General features: G+C 39.8%; 2 long non-coding RNA genes across 2 annotated transcripts; one reads left to right on the plus strand and one right to left on the minus strand.

Moving 5' to 3' along the window:
- Positions 1-34: 34 nt before the first annotated feature.
- LOC139022734 (uncharacterized) lies at positions 35-18,568 on the minus strand. The gene is made up of 3 exons (XR_011473785.1): positions 18,058-18,568; positions 3,224-3,388; positions 35-2,703 (listed from the first exon to the last, which is right to left on the minus strand). It is a non-coding gene; the product is annotated as an uncharacterized lncRNA (long non-coding RNA).
- On the plus strand, positions 408-1,517 carry LOC139022733 (uncharacterized). The gene is made up of 3 exons (XR_011473784.1): positions 408-481; positions 790-887; positions 1,444-1,517. It is a non-coding gene; the product is annotated as an uncharacterized lncRNA (long non-coding RNA).
- Positions 18,569-20,000: the final 1,432 nt, after the last annotated feature.

Below are 20,000 nucleotides of genomic sequence, written 5' to 3' on the forward strand. Positions count from 1 at the left end.
GCAAAAAGATTGTCTTTTGATTTTTCTATGGAAGTCATGATAAAACATGTTTAATATTTACACAACCTTGATGCAATACATACACATACTGCAAACTTGCCACTTGTCTCAACCAAATAGAAGCTAATAATACCTGTAATATTTAATATATAAACTAAAAGAAAAGTGCTCTGCATGCTTTCTGTACTCAATTTGTATATTTCTTATGACAGTAAACATTTAAGATACTGTAAAGATCAGCTGATACTTGAATAAACGGCATACATCAGTGGTCACCAAGACCTCAATATGCATCAACACCATGATAAATTGAATCCCGTGTTTCACTACTGCACACCTTAAAGCTCTCCCGGACTAGATTCGGTAATCTCTGGCAAACACACAAACATGCAGAAGCTATTTAAAAAAAAAAATACAAAGTGCAAAATCAAACAACTCTCACTACAATTTTAGTGCTTCAATATGGTATTCAGAAGTTCAGGTACATTACATTCAATGCTTTAGTTATAATTGCACACAACCCCGTAAAGGATAAGGGATAAAGTCAAGAGTTCAATAAATATTTGTCATTTAGGAGTCCATTTCGTCTGACAAGATTTTCACAAGTTCCTATTAAGCATGCAGACTCCACATGGGTATCTAGCTGCACAAAGCTCCCGTGTACACAGATGAGCCTGAAGCTATGACACAGACAGCATTGGGTTCAATGGGTTGACATTATAACAGGGTCACAAAAGCAGCGTCGCTACGTCACATCCCTTCAAATACTTGCCCCTGCACTTCTTTCAGAACGGGTTTGCAATCCAACAGTCTCTTGACTACGCCAAGAGTCTCGACTCTGCTCATTCTCAACCCTCACACATTACTGCTGCCCTACACAGTGTCGTGTCTTTGCTATCATTAAATTGAAGACTTATAGTTTTTATCAAAGATTCCTGTAATTAGGGATTACGCGATCAACTGAGTTGTAACGTAACTAATTAACTATGAATTCGAGGGCACCAGGGAAAGTAGTCAGATTACAAAGTTATAATTTCCCAATATAACCTTTCAGATATTTTCATATCTGAACAATAGTCTTCTGATTAATGATTTTATTTATTTATTTATTTTCAGCGGTATGGTAATGTAGCCACCCCGTCTCTCATGAGTTTCCCACATGGGGACAAATGGACATGTTAATAGCTGGGATCTTCACCGATCTTTAATACTTTTTCCGGAACATGAAATCTGTTCGTACCTCAAGTTCTGTGAGGTGGAAGAAACCTCTTTGTCCTGAAAGTTTACCCTCTCTCTAATACTGTTTAGCCATGAGGAGATTCTCAGGAATTTACGACGTCTCTCTGTGATCACAGCATGGGTTGAAGGAGGAAAGGGAGAGGCAGGGAGAGGGGGATGGGGTTTGCAATACCCAAGCAGGCAACGTCATGACAACAGACTTAGTTGAATTTGACATTTCGAAAATTAGCATGGCGGCATTTACGGTTGGTGCTCGWGCCACTTGTGCTACCAAAATGGGTAGTCTACTTTTCATGAATACCAACCAAGACGAATGTGCAGAGTAAACCACGTAATAAGGAAACTTTCATTCAAAAGCATGGTAAAAGAGCTCTTTGATTTGCAGACAGGACCACCACTGGTCAACTCCSCTGCTTTGCTCATGCTTTTGAAAGCAATGCTAACTGACACAACCTGTTTACACTAGCATTGCTACATGCTAGCCATTCTGGATGTTGGTAAATAACAAGCTAACAAACTTAAAAAACGACAACACCTTAGGTCAGGGTTTCCCAAACTCGGTCCTGGGGCCACCCCTGGGTGCGCACTTTGTTTTTTGCCCTAACACTACACAGCTGATTCAAATGATCAAAGCTCGATGGTGAGTTGGTTAATTGTATTGCTAGGGCAAAAACCAAAACTTGCACCAAGGGGAGGGGGGCCCAGGACCGAGTTTGGGAAACCCTGCCTTAGGTAAGTGGACAATGACCTAATACTTTTAAAAAGCCAACTATCGCTTTAAACCTCCAAAGGATGGGTATGCTGAGTATGTTCCACATCGTCCAGTATAGTAAAACAGGGAGAGCAGGCATTTGATCTATTGTATCTGTTATGAAATGACCAAGAGAGGGATGGGAATGGTTCCTTCAAGCAATCCACAGCAGATTAGATGAAAGCCTGCCTTCGAAGAGGTCACCCGACTTCGATTTAAGACGCCGACCTTTGCCGAACCCACACTCATCAAAGCGTCGTTCCAGAATCCACCACTGAGAAATATCAAGTGTTTCAATAGGGCTTCACATCTCTACATGGCACGAAGGGCAGATGTGGAAAGTACAGTACAGACACACTTAGATACACACAAATGGGGATTAAAATACCAGTGTGTGGTTCAATAACAATCTACTGGGATGAYGTCCGGCGCCGGCAGTTCACACAAACTTACTCTGAGATGGGGGGACATGTTCAGGAGAGCTTATCATTTCCTCTCCTTCCCTCCTTTCTCCTCCTCTCTATTTCTCTATCTCCCTCTGGTTCTGGTCATGGACCTGGTTCTGGTCATGCGAGTCAGGCAGGAGGCTGGTGACGTGGCTGACGCCCTTGGTCACTCCCTCCCTGAAGAGCAGCTTGGCGCCCATGCGGAGGTACTCGGGGTGTTTAATGAAGCGGAAGCAGACCACAGCCCTCTCCTGTGCGCAGCTCCTCCTGGTGGTGAAAACAGGAAAGGGGACATAAAACGGTTCGTGTTGACTCATAAATCAGCAGGGCCACAATCAGTAGGCAGACGTTGTGGAACGTTGCAGATAGAAATGTCATGGATAGAGCTGACCTGATTCCTCTTTCTCTATATGGCAGAGAGGCATGTTTGTTCTATATAATAAAATCTCTAKCTGAACATTGCACAAAGTTGTGTCCTACTGAACGCGGCCCATATTGAGGCAGTGTATACTTAAGCAATAAGGCCCGAGGGGGTGTGGTATATGGCCAGTATATCATGGCTAAGGGCTGGTCTTGCGCACGACGCAACACAGAGTGCCTGGATACAGCCCTTAGCTGTGGTATATTGGCCATATACCATAAACCCCTGCGGTGGCTTACTGTTATTATAAATAGGTTACCGAGGTAATTAGAACAGTAAACAAGTAGTTTGGTCTGATATACCAGGGCTTTCAGTCAATCAGCATTCAGGACTCTAACTACCCAGTTTATAATTATTATCACTAACTTTTCTATGCAGGCACTCCACGGTAGCCGTCTGTCTTACGTTCCCCACGTGCACAGTCACTTGGAAGCCCCGACGGAATGTTTTGGCGTGGAAGAGAAGGACGATGGCCGCSTCAAACTACCAGCAGATGGTGGGGTTCATCTTCGGGCTGACCATCACCATACCCTATTCAACACACACGCACCAATAAGTACTTTGGGAGATGGGAAAGGAACAACCATTGTGGGACTGGTTTTATAACAACAGTGGAATACATTTTGACTGCATATGATTTGTGAGTTGTTTGTGCATGTACAGTTGAAGTCGGAAGTTTACATACACTTAGGTTGGAGTCATTAAAACTCGTTTTTCAACCACTCCACAAATTTCTTGTTAACAAACTATAGTTTTGGCAAGTCGGTTAGGACATCTACTGTGTGCATGACAAGTAATTTTTTCAACAATTGTTTACAGACAGATTATTTCACTTACAATTCACTGTATCACAATTCCAGTGGGTCAGAAGTTTACATACAAGTAAACAAATTGACTGTGCCTTTAAACAGCTTGGAAAATCCAGAAAATTATGTCATGCTTTAGAAGCTTCTGATAGGCTAATTGACATCATTTGAGTCAATTGGAGGTGTACCTGTGGATGTATTTCAAGGCCTACCTTTCAAACTCAGTGCCTCTTTGCTGACATCATGGGAAAATCAAAAGAAATCAGCCAAAACCTAAAAAAAAAATTGTAGACCTAGTTCATCTTGGGAGCAATTTCCAAACGCCTGAAGGTACCACGTTCATCTGTACAAACAATAGTAGCAGTATAAACACCATGGGACCAAGCAGCTGTCATACCGCTCAGGAAGGAGACGCGTTCTGTTCCTAGAGATGAAATTACTTTGGTGTGAAAAGTGCAAATCAATCCAGAACAACAGCAAAGGATCTTGTGAAGATAATGGAGGAAACAGGTACAAAAGTATCAATATCCACAGTAAAACGAGTCCTATATCGACTAAACTGAAAGGCCGCTCAGCAAGGAAGAAGCCACTGCCCAAAACCGCCATTAAAAGGCCACACTACGGTTTGCAACTGTACATGGGGACAAAGATCGTACTTTTTGGAGAAATTTCCTCTGGTCTGATGAACAAAAATAGAACTGTTAGGCCAAAATTACCATCGTTATGTTTGGAGGAAAATGGGGGGGAGCGTTGCAAGCCGAAGAACACCATCCCAATGTGAAGCACAGGGGTGGCAGAATCATGTTGTGGGGTGCTTTGCTGCAGGAGGGACTGGTGCACTTCACAAAAAGATGGCATCAAGAGTCAGGAAAATTGTGTGAATATATTGAAGCAACATCTCAAGACATCAGTCAGGAAGTTAAAGCTTGGTCGCAAATGGGTCTCTCCAAATGGACAATGACCCCAACATACTTCACAAGTTGTGGCAAAATGGCTTAAGACACAATGTCAAGGTTTGGAGTGGCCATCACAAAGCCTGACCTCAATCCCATAGAAAATTCGTGGGGTAGAACTGAAAAAGCATGTGCGAGCAAGGAGCCTACAGCACTGAGTCAGTTACACCAGCTCTGTCAGGAGGAATGGGCCAAAATTCACCCAACTTATTGTGGGAAGCTTGTGGAAGGCTACCCGAAATGTTTGACCCAAGTTAAACAATTTAAAGGCAATGCTACCAAAAACGAATTGAGTGTATGTAAACTTCTGACCCACTGGGAATGTGATGAAAGAAATAAAAGCTGAAAGAAATCATTCTCTCTACTATAATTCTGACATTTCACATTCTTTAAAATAAAGTGGTGATCCTAACTGACCTAAAACAGGGAACTTTTACTAGGATTAAATTGTGAAAAACTGAGTTTGAATGTATTATATTGTGTTATGAGTGTGCATGGACACAGATTGTTCAAGGACAAAAACATGTTTTTCACTGATAGCGATCAATTTTAGAATTACTTTATTTATAGAAGAGATTTATATTTCCCATGAGGGAACTTCTTGTCTGTAGTGCTTCAAAAAGAAACTAACAAAAACATAGTAGTAGTCATGCCAGTTCCACAGATACTGCGTTTTGGAAGTGTCAATGGGGGAATGATATTTGGTTTTGATTTGGTACTAATCGGTCAGCAGGTGTCGCTATTTTAAAAGGCAACTTGATTGAGTCATGAAGCAGATAATACAGAGAGATGGATTATACTATTGGTAGATGTCAACCACATTCAATTCATTGTTTTCAATACCTATGCTTCCAATAACAAGTCAAGTAACTGATTTTATTTAGATACATTGAGAGGAAAACAAGTCAAATTATGTCTAAATTTCCATTGGCCAAAGTAATATGGGGTGGAGATTTTAATACAGTATTACATGATAATCTAGATAGATGGCCTCCTAAGGATAGAAATTATGTTTGTGAGATAAGGAATATATGTCTATGGTTAGGTTTTCTGGATATTTGGAGACATAAGAACCCAGATAAGATTATGTTTACATGGAGTACCAAAGATTTATCTATACAATCCCGTATTGATTTCTGACGGATATCTGAAGATATGGCTGACAAGGTTGATACAGTCTCGATTGAACCATCAATTTGAACAGACCACAAAGGGATCTCAATAGAGATAAATATGCATGGTTTGTCAACAAAAAAGTTAGTAAAGGTTACTGAAAAACAAATAAGACTTTACTAGAGAATGAAGTATTTAAGAAGGAAGTAGCAGGAATTATTGATAAATACTGAAATTGTGCCTGTGTTATGAATACGTTTGGAAGTTACTGGGAGCTAATGAAATTTGATATAAGGCTTTTGGCTATTTCAATGGGGAAAGAAATTGCTCATGCCAAGAGAGAGAAAGAATATGACATCATAAAGGGAATAATGGTTTATACTAAAAAAAACTGAACTAACTAATCAGGAATTACTGGAGCTATCATCATTGCAAATGCAGTTAGACTCTATCTACGAGGAAAAGGCCTGGGGAGCATGTGTAAGATCAAGATGAAAATGGATGGAAGAGGGAGAGAAAAATACAAAATATTTTTTTAATTTAGAAAAAAGGGCAGACGAAAATACTTCCATATGTAAATTAATGAATAATAATACTTCCAATAAAAATCCAAAAGAAATCTCAGCATGTTGCCCAGTTTCATCAGAATCTGTATACATCAGCCCAGTCAACTTCCAATATGGATCTTTTCTTAGACAATGTAGCAAACATTGCTAAGAAGATAGATAATGATTTCAGGGATTTTTGTGATGAGTTATCTGAAATTGAGATAAAAGACTGTATTAAAAGCCTTAAGGACAATAGGTCCCCTGGAAATGATGGTTTAATAGGCATGTTTTATAAAGCATTCAATGATAAATTGATTCCTTTCATTCTTGCTATGTTCCAAGAATCAATGGAGTTGCCGGCTATAATGTAATTACTTTGATTCCCAAACCTAATAAGGATAGCCTTTATATAGACAACTGGAGACCCATTAGCCTTTTGAATAATGATGTGAAATGATTTGCCCTTGTATTTGCTAATAGGTTGAAACAAGGCTTGCATCATATAATTGATGAAGAACAATCTGGTTTTATGCATGGTCGACACATTAGTAATAACATCAGGTTGATCTTAGATATGATTGACTATAATGACCTCATCCTTGATGATAGCTTTCTTATGTTTGTTGATTTTTATAAAGCTTTTGACACAGTASAACACAGTAGAACATGAGTTTATGTTCAAAGTTTTGGGGTTTGGTGACTTTTTAAAACTTTGTATAGTGGTTGTACTAGCTCTGTAAAATTAGCTCACTGGACATCCCAAAGATTTGATGTTGGCTGTGGCATTAGGCAGGGCTGCCCAATTAGTCCATTTGTATTTTTATTGGTTACTCAAATGATGGCTTTTCATATCAAGAAAGGGAATTTTCAAGGTGTTTCAGCACTTGGCAATGAATTTAAACTATGTCAACTGGCTGATGATMCCACCATATTTTTGAGAGACAGGAATKAGGTTTCTAAAGCAGTTTCCTGTATTGAAGACTTTCTCTTCGTTTCGGGTTTGAAAATTTATATCAATAAGTCAGTCTTATTTCCACTCAAGTATTGTGTTTTACAGAAAGTTTAGGGTACCCCAATTATAGATAAGATTACTTATCTTGGAATTGTTATATGCAAGCATGAAAAACAAAGGAGTGAATTAAACTTTAACTCCATTATTGAGAAAGCAAAGAAGAAATTGAACCTCTGGTTGCTGAGAGATAATTCGTTATACGGTCGGGTGTTATTGTCCAAAGCTGAAGGGTTATCCAGCTCGGTTTATGTCTCGTTATCACTTGAATTATCCCTTAAAATTGTAAAGGACTTAGATAAGATTCTTCATAATTTTATTTGGAGGAACAAGCCTCACTATCTACGGAAAGATATTCTCACTAATACCCAAGAACAAGGAGGTCTTGATGTTTTAGATTTCAATACTCTAAATAATAATTTTAAAATAAATTGGATTCTGAAGTAGAACCAGAAGAGTATTTGGAATGTCTTCCCTAAGTATTTATTTGACTCTGTTGGTGGTTTAGAATTTTTGCTTCGATATATGTAATTGTCCAAATTCCATAAGCAGGCAATTTTAGCTTGGATGTTAGTGTATAAACACAATTTTTCCCCTCACAGATACTTTCTATGGAACAACAAAGATATACGATTTAAAAATAAGTCAATTTTTTTCCGTTACTGGTTTGAGAATACAATTATTTTGGTGGGTCAGTTACTGAATGAGGATGGAGATCTACTCTCATATGGGGAATTTCTTGATAAGTTTAAAATCACAATAACCCCGAAAGAATATGCAATTGTTTTTGATGCGATTTCAAGGGGGGTTGTATCTCTTTTAAATTCCTCTGTGGTACATGAAAATATATTCATTGGCAATATTACCATCAAAGATAAATGTAGTAATAAATAGACTAGGAATATTGTTTGTGATACTACAATTCCCTCAGCAAGATTATTTTGGTCAAATATCAATGGTGATATACAATGGGGGACAGCATGGAAAATTGCTAACAAATATTGTATCAGTAACAAGGTAAAGGAAGTTTCATTTAAAATGTTACATATAATTTATTGACTATAAATGTGATTTCTGTGGAATGGAGGAGACCATTTTGCATTTGTTTTTTGCCTGTATTTATAGTAGAATTTTTTGGATTGACATACAGAATTTTGTTACAAAAAAATAGAACCGGTTGTACTATTTAATGGTTTTGATATAATGATTTATTTCAGAAATTCTGACATTGATAAAGATGTAGCATATTTAATTCAACTGCTAATAATATTAGGTACATTTCATATTCACAAATGCAAATGGTCTAATTCAAAACCTAACTTTTTTGCGTTTACCAGTTGGCTCACCAATAGGATATTATTTCGGAACCAATATTCTAAAAACAAAGAAGTATTTTTATACAATATATCCCGATTATTCCATATATAATATCTGTGTGGAGAAAAATTACGCTTATAAATTAAGGACCATGACAAGAAAACCTGCCGATGAAAAGCAGAAAGTTTCACTGGAACTTGGTCAATATTATAATTGCAAACCAACATGRAGTTAAGGCCACCAAAAGTAGAGAAGACATGATGAGGAATAAAATTCCACATAGAAGTGGGTCTTCTTAGGAATTATTTTATACAATTGATCTTAAAAGTATTAATAAAGGTAGTAAAGTCCAGAAAATTCAGCCCACCATGCTCATACATGTTCATTACAACAGTTTTCCTAATGTAATGGGTAATAATCTCTTCAACTTTGATGGGTTCATCACACTGTTTAGAGTCTATATCACTGATAGAGTGAACATTATTCGGTGAGTCAAAAAACATATCTGTGGATTCCTGACAGTACGTAGAGCTATACAATTTTCTGTAAAAATTGTTACAGTATTYAGCAAATCATTTTTGGTCATCTGTAATAACACCATCAATGTTTAATTTATGGATAGTGTTATTTGTAGAGTGAAATTTCTCAAGTCTAAAGAAATAGGATGAAATATGTTCTCCCTCCTCAATCCATTTTTTCCTAGATCTAATAAAGGCTCCTTCTGCTTTTAATCTATATATTATCCAGTTTATTTTGTAACTCAATCAGTTCCATCTTCTCCTCCCTCGAGAGGCCGGCTGGGGACCTCTGAGAAAGGGAAGTTATCTTAATGATCACCTTTTCCTCCTCAGCTCTTCAGGTCTTAGCAATATTACTACCATATTTTCTAAGGTATTTGGACACCTCAAATGTAAAGAGCTCCCAGTTCTTGCAATAAGATTTTTCTTCACAAGCCCTTTCCCAAAAGTGTGAAAGCAGATCTTTAACCTCAAACTTAACTAAATCATTATTTAATAACGAGCTATTTAGCTTCCAGTAGGATGCTCTACCAAAGTTAGTATCAGGGGTAAATATTTTGATATCAATGTAAATGGCCCTATGGTCTGTGAGGGGAGTAGTACAGATATTTGTAGTAACACACTCACTATCAATACATTTGGATATAAGCCAAAAATCTATTCTGTATTGTCTGGAACCTGTTTTGTTACTCCAAGTAAATGATCTGTCAGCCGGAAACATTTCTCTCCATATATCAGTAAGATCAAACTTTTCCATAAAAAGTATTAAAGCCAAATTCTGATTGGTTGGCCTACCTGGGGGCCATCTATCAGTTGAATTATCTATGATAATGTTAAAGTCCCCTCCTATCAATAATAACGAATTTGGAAATGTAGATAACCAATGAAGTATATGTTTCTCTATATATTCAAGCAACTCACCATTCTCATGTTTGGTGTTGTACCCGTAGAAGTGTACAGTAATGAGCGTAATGTCATTGTAACTGATCACAAGACAAATAAAGTGACCAAAGGGGTCACATTCCGAGTGTAGAATATTACCACCAAAGGTATTTTTCATTGTAGTGACACCAGCGTTCAGATCCMTGGGAAAGCCAAATATCGTTGCCCCACTGTGACCTCCAGAAGTTGGCATGAGCCGAAATTGAGTGACTCTTGAAAAAAGCAAAAATCTGTTAGAAATTGTTTTGCAAATAAAAATAAGGCCTTGCGCTTTACATTGTTTCGTAACCCCCTAGCATTAAGATAAACTATAGACAAAGACAAAACAACAAAGATTATATAAAAGTATAAACTGTACAGTCGTGGCCAAAAGTTGAGAATGACACAAATATTAATTTTCACAAAGTCTGCTGCCTCAGTTTGTATGATGGTAATTTGCATATACTCCAGAATGTTATGAAGAGTGATCAAATTAATTGCAATTAATTGCAAAGTCCCTCTTTGCCATGCAAATGAACTGAATCCCCCMAAAACATTTCCACTGCATTTCAGCCCTGCCAACACTGTAGGTTACACCTCAGTATGATATTTTATTGAATGGAGCAGCTGCCTCTATTCTTAAAACTCTTGGATGCCGTTTTTCATAGCACCCTTCATTTTATCACAGGAGACAGTTGTATTACTCATCACTGTATTCTTACCAAAAGGTTGGCTGGACCTCTTTGAAGTCACATAGATCACATCATAAAGCTCCTTTTTTTCCCCACACAAAGCCCTGCTCAACAAACTTCTGACTTACCTAACATCAAAGGTTAAGATTAAAAATTACAWGTTATCAAACCCGTTCTGGAGACTCCTTTAGTGTCCAGAGAGTTAGGTAAATCAGCTTTTAATTTCCTTGCACCTTTTCGTGTGGAATGTGGTTGTTAGGGGACCTTTTTACTGAAGAATGTGTCTGTTTTTTTATGATTTTGTTTTTCGTGTATTGTGTATAATAACGTGTATTTTATTGTGTATATGAATGTGTCGTTTTTTGTGTTTATTGTATTTCTATGTGTATTGTACTGCTATAAAGGGCTCATCTGGAAGAGAAACCTCGGTCTCAACATTGACTCCCTATCAAAATAAAGGTTAAATAAATATAAAACAACGGATGTTGTGTACCGCTACATTCCAGATAATTTTTGGGACATTTGAGCAGTAGTAGGACCAATCTACCTTGTTTTATTTGGGCTCTAAATCAATACTTTAAATCCCCCCCCCCATGGATTTAAAATGCCCCCTAAGGCATGTAATCCTGGAGGCAGGCCTGGTCTCCACTCTACAATAGCAAGCATCAACCTATATCACTAGTGTTCAATAATGCCTGGGGCCATTTATTGATAAAAAACATTTAAAACAATGCTGAAAAAAAAGACTCCTACAATGTTTAAACAACACTAACCTAACGTAGCAGCCGTAAAACTATTTTGTYTTTCCCCTGAAAACCGGATGCTTCTGGTTTCCTAGAACCCTCTGAGGGTGAAACAATCCCCCCGCCCACCCCCACAAATACAGTTTATTACCCAATGTTCAATATTTTGTAACTCTTAATAAAGGCTGACAAGTTTTGAGAGGGCTGGCACTTTGTTGACCGTGCATTAGATCACACTGATGAAGGCCACAATAATGCACTTTAAGAAAGCTTGAGGTAGCAAAACTCCCACCAGTCACAGTAAGGCACGGCTTTGTGTGTCCGCTGGTCTACCATCAACTTGCTTGTGCTAACAAAAGTGGGAAGGTTACGCACCAGTGTTGTGTTTTTCTCTTGTGTTCAGCCAGGCTTCTTGACTGAGTGACTCTCTTCCCACGCTGATCATAACCATAAGGCTTTTCTCCAGTTGCTGAGATTGAGCAAATCGCTTCCCGTAGTCAGAGCAGTGGTAAGGCTTCTCTCCTGTGTGTATTCTCTTGTGTTTAATCAGGATTCCTGATTGAGTGAATCTCTTCCCACACTGATCACAACTACAAGGCTTCTCTCTGGTGTGTATTCGTTGGTGAACTACTAAATTCTTAGAAGTACAGATCATCCTACAGTCTGAGCAGTGGTAAGGCTTTTCTCCAGTGTGTATTCTCTTATGTTTAACCAGGGTTCCTGAGTGAATCACTTCCCGCAGTCAGAACAGTGATATGGCTTCTCTCCCATGTGTGCTCTGTGGTGTATGGTCAGGGTTTTTGAGAAAGTAAAGCGCATCCCACAGTCAGAGCAGTGGTACAGCTTCTCTCCTGTGTGTTTACTGGTGGCTGTTTAAGTTGCTTGCCAGAGTAAAACTCATCCCACATTCAGAGCAGTAGTAAGGCTTCTCTCCTGTGTATATTCTTTGGTGGAATTTTAAATGTGCCAACCTAACGAAACAATTCCCACATTCAGAGCAATGGAAAGGCCTCTCTCCAGTGTGGGTTTGCTTGTGTTTAATCAGAGATCCTGAATTAACAAAACTCTTCCCACATTCATCACAGCCATAAGGCTTCTCTCCTGTATGTATTCTCTGATGTGCTGCCAGGTGGCTTGAGTTAGTAAAGCTCATCCCACAGTCTGAGCAGTGATAAGGCTTTTCCCCTGTGTGTATTCTCTTGTGTAGAGCCTGATGTGCTGACTGAGTGTCTTCCCACATTGATCACAGCTAAAAGGTTTCTCTGCTCTGTGTATTCGCTGGTGTACCATCAATCCATCTAATCTAGCAAAACTTTTTCCCGTCAGAGCAGCTGTAAGGCTTCTCTCCTGTGTGTGTGTTCGCTGGTGAATTGTTTTATTCCCTAGAAGTAGTAAAACTCATTCCACAATTTGAGCAGTGATGAAGCTTCTGTCCTGAGTCTCTCCGCTGGTGTGATTTCAGGTTGCTTTGTTGATTAAAACTCTTCMCACAGACAGAGCAGTGGTAAGGCTTCTCTCCAGTGTGTATTCGCTGATGGTTTATCAGGGAGTTGAATGGAGTAAAACTCTTCCCACATTGATCACAGCTGTAATACTTCTTTCCCGTGTGTGCCAATTGGTGTCTTTTCAAATTACCTGGCAGCGCAAACTTCATCCCACAGTCAGAGCAGTGGTAAAGTTTTGCACCTGTGTATACTCTCTGGTACAATTGTAATGACTGTGATGTTGAAACTCACTTTTCACACTGAGAGCAGTGGKAAAGGTTTTCTCCTGTGTGTATACTCTTATGCCTTTTCAGGTCCACTAACCAAGTAAAACTATTTCCGCAGTGGGAGCATTGATGTGGTCTGGCTGGTTTGGGCTTCTCTAGGTCTGGTTCCTCTGAAGGACTCTTCCCACTCTCAGAGCGAGAGTCTAGTCTCTCTCCTGCCAAAGACAGAGTATTCAGTTAAACAACGAGACCTGAATGAAACCTCCACATGATAAATCCAACATCCTATTAGGTTCAATCCAAATCAGATCCCTTAATAACCTGTCTTTTCAGAACATTTAGGCTCATCTTTTCTTTCTTTTTTACTTTGTGGCCATCAACACAATTGAGAATGAAAAAACAAATTATGTAGAGCTTCAAATCTAATCGTTCTCTCATGAAATGTCATGTATTTAGGCTGAGCAGAAATAGATATTGAGAACTACAATTAGGGATGCACTATATATCGGTGAACATATCGGAATCGGACGATATTAGCTAAAAATGCCAGCATCGGCCCGATGTCTAGTTTAACGCCGATGTGCAAAACCGATGTCAAAGCTGACGTGCATACCTATATAACCTAGGTACATGACGTAATGAAACCACATAAAAATTTGCGCTACACGTGCAACACATCATTCCTAACCTAGCCCACAATGTCTGCTGTGTGGATCGAGCAGTCACTTGAAAGAGTAAGAACATTTCCGAGAGACAACTCAAAGGTGATCCATTAATGGCAAGAATTTTTATTTTATTTATTTCACCTTTATTTAACCAGGTAGGCCAGTTGAGAACAAGTTCTCATTTACAACTGCGACTTGGCCAAGATAGAGSAAAGCAGTGCGACACAAACAACACAGAGTTACACATGGGATAAACAAACGTACAGTCAATGACACTATAGAAAAGTCTATATACAGTGTGTGCAAATGTAGTAAGATTAGGGAAGTAAGGCAAATAGGCCATAGTGGCAAAATAATTACAATTTAACAATTAAACACCGGAGTGATAGATGTTCAGAAAATGAATGTGCAYGTAGAGATACTGGGGTGCAAAGGAGMAAAAAAAWWAWAATTACAATATGGGGATGGGGTAGTTGGGTGGGCAATTTACAGATGGTCTATGCACAGGTGCAATGATCGATAAGCTGCTCTGACGGCTGATGCTTAAAGTTAGTGAGGGAGATATAAGCCTCCAGCTTCAGTGATTTTCGCAATTCGTTCCAGTCATTGGCAGCAGAGAACTGGAAGGAAAGGTGGCCAAAGGAGGAGTTGGACTTGGGGGTGACCAGTTAAAGATACCTTCTGGATCGCCTGCTACGGGTGGGTGCTGCTATGGTGACCAGTGAGGTGAGATAAGGTGGGGCTTTACCTAGCAAAGACTTATAGATGACCTGGAGCCAGTGGGTTTTGCGACGAATATGAAGCGAGGGCTAGCCAACGAGAGCATACAGGTCGCAGTGGTGGGTAGTATATGGGGGTTTGGTGACAAAACGGATGGCACTGTGATAGACTGCATCCAATTTGTTGAGTAGAGTCTTGGAGGCTATTTTGTAAATGACATCGCCGAAGTCAAGGATCGGTAGGATAGTCCGTTTTACGAGGGTATGTTTGGCAGCATGAGCGAAGGAKGCTTTGTTGCAAAATAGGAAGCAGATTCTAGATTTAATTTTGGATTGGAGATGCTTAATGTGAGTCTGGAAGGAGAGTTTACAGTCTAACCAGACACATAGGTATTTGTATTTCACATATTCTAAGTCAGAACCGTCCAGAGTAGTGATGCTAGACGGGCGGGCAGGTGTGGGCAGCGATCGGTTGAAGAGCATGCATTTAGTTTTACTTGCATTTAAGAACAGTTGGAGGCCACGGAAGGAGTGTTGTATGGCATTGCAGCTCGTCTGGAGGTTTGTTAACACAGTGTCCAAAGAAGGGCCAGAAGTATACAGAATGGTGTCGTCTGCGTAGAGGTGGATCAAAGAATCGTCATCAGCAAGAGCGACATCATTGATGTATACAGAGAAGAGAGTCGGCCTGAGAATTGAACCCTGTGGCACCCCCATAGAGACTGCCAGAGGTCCGGACAACAGGCCCTCCGATTTGACACACTGAACTCTATCTGAGAAGTAGTTGGTGAACCAGTTGAGGCAGTCATTTGTGAAACCAAGGCTGTTGAGTCTGCCGATAAGAATGCCATGATTGACAGAGTCGAAAGCCTTGGCCAGGTCGATGAATACGGCTGCACAGTATTGTATTTTATTGATGGCGGTTATGATATCATTTAGAACCTTGAGCGTGGCTGAGGTGCACCCATGACCAGCTCGGAAACCAGATTGCATAGCGGAATAGGTACGGTGGGATTCAAAATGGTCTGTGATCTGTTTGTTAACTTGGCTTTCGAAGACTTTAGAAAGGCAGGGTAGGATAGATATAGGTCTGTAACAGTTTGGGTCTAGAGTGTCAACCCCTTTGAAGAGGGGGATAACCGCGGCTTTCCAATCTTTAGGGATCTCAGACGATACGAAAGAGAGGTTGAAGAGGCTAGTTATCGGGGTTGCAACAATTGCGGCGGATAATTTTAGAAAGAGATTGTCCAGATTGTCTAGCCCAGCTGATTTGTAAGAGTCCAGATTTTGCAGCTCTTTCAGAACATCAGCTATCTGGATTTGGGTGAAGGAGAAATTTCAGAATTTTTGGTGGCCTTCCTAAGCCAGGATTCAGACACGGCTAGAACATCGGGGTTGGTGGAGTGTGCTAAAGCAGTGAATAAAACAAACTTAGGGAGGAGGCTTCTGATGTTAACATGCATGAAACCAAGGCTTTTACGGTTACAGAAGTCAACAAATGATAGCGCCTGGGGAATAGGAGTGGAACTGGGGGCTACAGGGCCTGGTTTAACCTCTACATCACCAGAGAAACAGAGGAGGATAAGGGTACGGCTAACGGCTATAAGAACTGGTCGTCTAGTGCGTTGGGGACAGAGAATAAAAGGAGCAGATTGCTGGGTGTGGTAGAATAGATTCAAGGCATAATGTACAGACAAGGGTATGGTAGGATGTGAGTACAGTGGAGAGAACCTAGGCGTTGAGTGACGATGAGAGAGGTTTCGTCTCTGGAGGGACAAGTTAAGCCAGGTGATGTCTCCGCATGTGTGTGGGGTGGGACGAAAGAGCTATCTAAGGCATTTTGAGCGGGACTGAAGGCTCTACAGTGAAATAAAACAGTAAAAACTAGCCAAGACAGCAGTAGACAAGGCATATCGACATTAGAGAGAGGCATAAAGCAATCACAGGTGTTGATCAGGAGAGCTAAGACAACAATGGGTAAATGCGATGAATGGGCAGAGCGGGTCAGTTAGATACATACAGGACCTGAGTTCGAGGCTGGGGCCGACAGGTAAACAAAATGAGGTACCGTGTTATTGAAACATAATTGAATTCATTGCCCTTGACAATCAACTGTTCTCTGTCGTGGGTGATGTTGGCTTTCGCCAACTGGTCGAGCACCGGCACACACTACCAAGTGCGCTTTTTTTCAGATGTTGCCCTACCAGAGTTACACAGTAATAGCGTCACTGCTATTAGCTTCACAACTGACATTTGGAACAGCGATATCAGCCCCATGAGCATGCTGAGTCTGACAGCACAGTGGGTCGTCGAGGATTTCGTACAGAGGAAAGTCGTATTGCATGATCATGAATGTGCTGGTTGTCATATCGCTGCTGCTATTTCAATGGCATTTGAGAACAGGTTTGAAACTTGGAAACATGAACACACTAGCTAGCTCCATTCGAACAACTGACTCGAGAAATAAGCTCATCAACTGCGCCTGCAGCAGGCGTGATACCCTCTGTCTTGGCATTGAAGCGCCTGCTCAACAAAACTGCCGACACAGGCTGTGATCAAGCGATTCGGTGGCATTCTCTCTTTAATGTGTCGCCACCATGCCCGATGCTATGTACTACGACTGCTACATCGATGCAGACAAGAAACAGGGTTTACGTGAAATGTTACATACACAGCTGGACAAGATGGAAACGGACACAGTGACAGTGCGCACAGAGGAAGAGAGGCCACGGACAGACAGAGCTGAAACTTAACTGCTTGACATGTATGATGAAATCCTGGTTGAGAATGAAACGACTGAACAAATGAACAACGAAACAGCACAGCAAGTAAGTGAAAGAAATAGGTTTTGATTATGTTTTACTGGTAATGGGGACATACGTAAATGCAAACAAAATAACTTTTTGGTCAATGTGGTGTGTGTATGTAACCTTTATTTAACTAGGCAAGTCAGTTAAGAACAAATTCTTATTTACAATGACGGCCTACCCCGGCCAAACCCGGACGACGCTGGGCCAATTGTGCGCCGCCCTATGGGACTCCCAATCACAGCCAGATGTGATACAGTCTGGATTCSAACCAGGGACTGTAGTGACCCTGCACTGAGATGCAGTGCCTTAGACCGCTGCGTCCACGTGTGTGTGTTAACTATTTAACTGTACTAAAATGCTTAAAAGGCTGCTAAAATTGTAAATACTGTTTACTGGTATCGTTTTTTKKGGCAAAGAAAATATCAGACATCTGTATTGTCCAAAAATGTAATATCTAACTACAATATTTACATCAATGGCATAGGATGCATTTKATCCATTGTTAATATTTTGTTGGTAGCCCTCTTTGATGGTATAGGCTAAACATCTTACAGAGTGTGGATTTAACAATTCCTACAGTACAGAACAACATATTCAAGTGTAGAACTTCAGTGGGATGCCACTTTAAAATCACACATCAGTTTAAGTCTCTGCCCGTTTTAAGACTGTACTCACTGGTGTTAAGATCTCCAGTCTCCTCTTCGTCACCCTCCTCTTCTTTCAATGAGACAGTCATCTCACCCTCCTCCTCTTTCACGCCAACCACTGCATCCTCCTCATTCTCTTCCTCCTCTTTCACTCTAAAAGCTTCCTCTTCTTTCATTGTAACTTCCTCAAAAAATATTTTTACTGGGACAGCCTCCTCTTCCTTCTCCAATTTTTCACGAGAGCGTGTCTGTCCAGTCGACGTCCTTTTCTTTAGCCAGGGGGAAGTAGCTCAGTGAGCTCATGGYCGGGGATGTTAGCTAGCTAGCTAGCTATCATTAGCGACTAGGCTAGTGCTAATCTAGGTTGAAGATAACCTATAGGTGTCAGCCAGCTTGCTGATTAATATGAAAATATGAAATTYATGAGGTAACTACTAGATATGATACAAGTGTATTTAAAACACACAGTGACTAGTATACCGAAAAGGTCTAAAAAGCTTCAATGTTCCGGAAATGCCGGATAGCAGCAAGCTACAAGAGGTGGGATCTGTTGTTGTATTTTAAACAGCCAAAAGAACTGTGCCGTCCACTGTTAGACACACATCGCCATCTGCTGACTTGAGTGCATAACGCAGTTGAGGAAAATATTCGTTTTATTTTCAGACAGAAAAGTGCATTGCTTTCAAACACTTAGATTAATATGACATTATGAATCATACTGCGTACATATARGCAAAGATGCATGTGTTGATTAATGCAWATTCGATTGAAACATTTAAACACACATTAMATTCTTAAAACATATGAAATTAATATAAGATGATGATACATTAAATAAGATTCAAAAAAGGTACACATATTAGCCTCTATTTTCTCATTTGCAAGTGTGTATATAGCTAATAAGGCTTTTATTATGTATTATTAGTAGACCTAAATTAAGTGTTTCTTATTCAAACATTGTAAGTCATGTATTTACTGGTCAATCCGTAATAAACTCATAGCCATAATAAAGGTGTATAGTTAATAATAGTTAATAAAGGGCAAGTTTCACAAAAAAAACAGATTCTTAGTATGTTGTCTCAATGTTAGATTAATAAGGGCATACATAGTACCTTAAAATGTGTTCCCTATACAAAATGTGACCATATTTTTACTTGTACAAATATTGTCCAGAAATTACCTCTGGATAGAAACGGCACACCTCTGATGCTATACAGCCCAACAATCAAGTCCAAATTTGACAGAAACAAATAGCAACTAAACTTCCATATGAATAGCCTACTTCCAGCAATTGGTTTTTGATTTTAACCAATACCAATGTATTCTGGATCTAGTGTATGACTACCATAATGTATGCTTGAAATATTTTGTCATTTGTGATGGAATTATATAATTMTTTTGTCATTTGTGTAGGCCTATCTCATAGAGATGGAAAGAGGTCTCATCTTTGTATCTGTGCCATTATGGCATCTGTGACAGCATGGGCAGCGCCATTGAGTCTATCTCCATTTTAAAGGCCCAGTGCAGTCAAAAATKTGATTATCCTGTGTTTTGTATACATTTCCACAATATGAGGTTGGAATAATACTGTTAAATTGTAAAAAGTATGATGATGCCCTTTTAGTGTAAGAGCTGTTTGAAAAGACAACCTGAMATTTCTGCCTGTTTTGGTGGGATGTGGTTTTGGCCTGCCCGGTGACGTCACCARGCGGTAAATTAGTTAATAGACCAATAAGAAAGAGAGTTCCAAACCTCTCTGCCAATAACAGCTGGTTTTCAGTTTCCCCCTCCCCCCTCAGACCACTACCAGACAGTCCTAGCAAAATATTTGCTTGAGAAATTGCTCTTTGCTAAGAAGCTGKTTTTTTTCTCTTTTTGACCATTTTATTTGAAAACACTCACAGTACGGTACTTAATTGTTGCCWCGAAATGATTGGATATTGAAATGAAAGCGGCTGCATTGGACCTTTA

The sequence above is a fragment of the Salvelinus sp. IW2-2015 genome, linkage group LG21, assembly GCF_002910315.2.
Source record: "Salvelinus sp. IW2-2015 linkage group LG21, ASM291031v2, whole genome shotgun sequence".
Classification (NCBI taxonomy): domain Eukaryota; kingdom Metazoa; phylum Chordata; class Actinopteri; order Salmoniformes; family Salmonidae; genus Salvelinus; species Salvelinus sp. IW2-2015.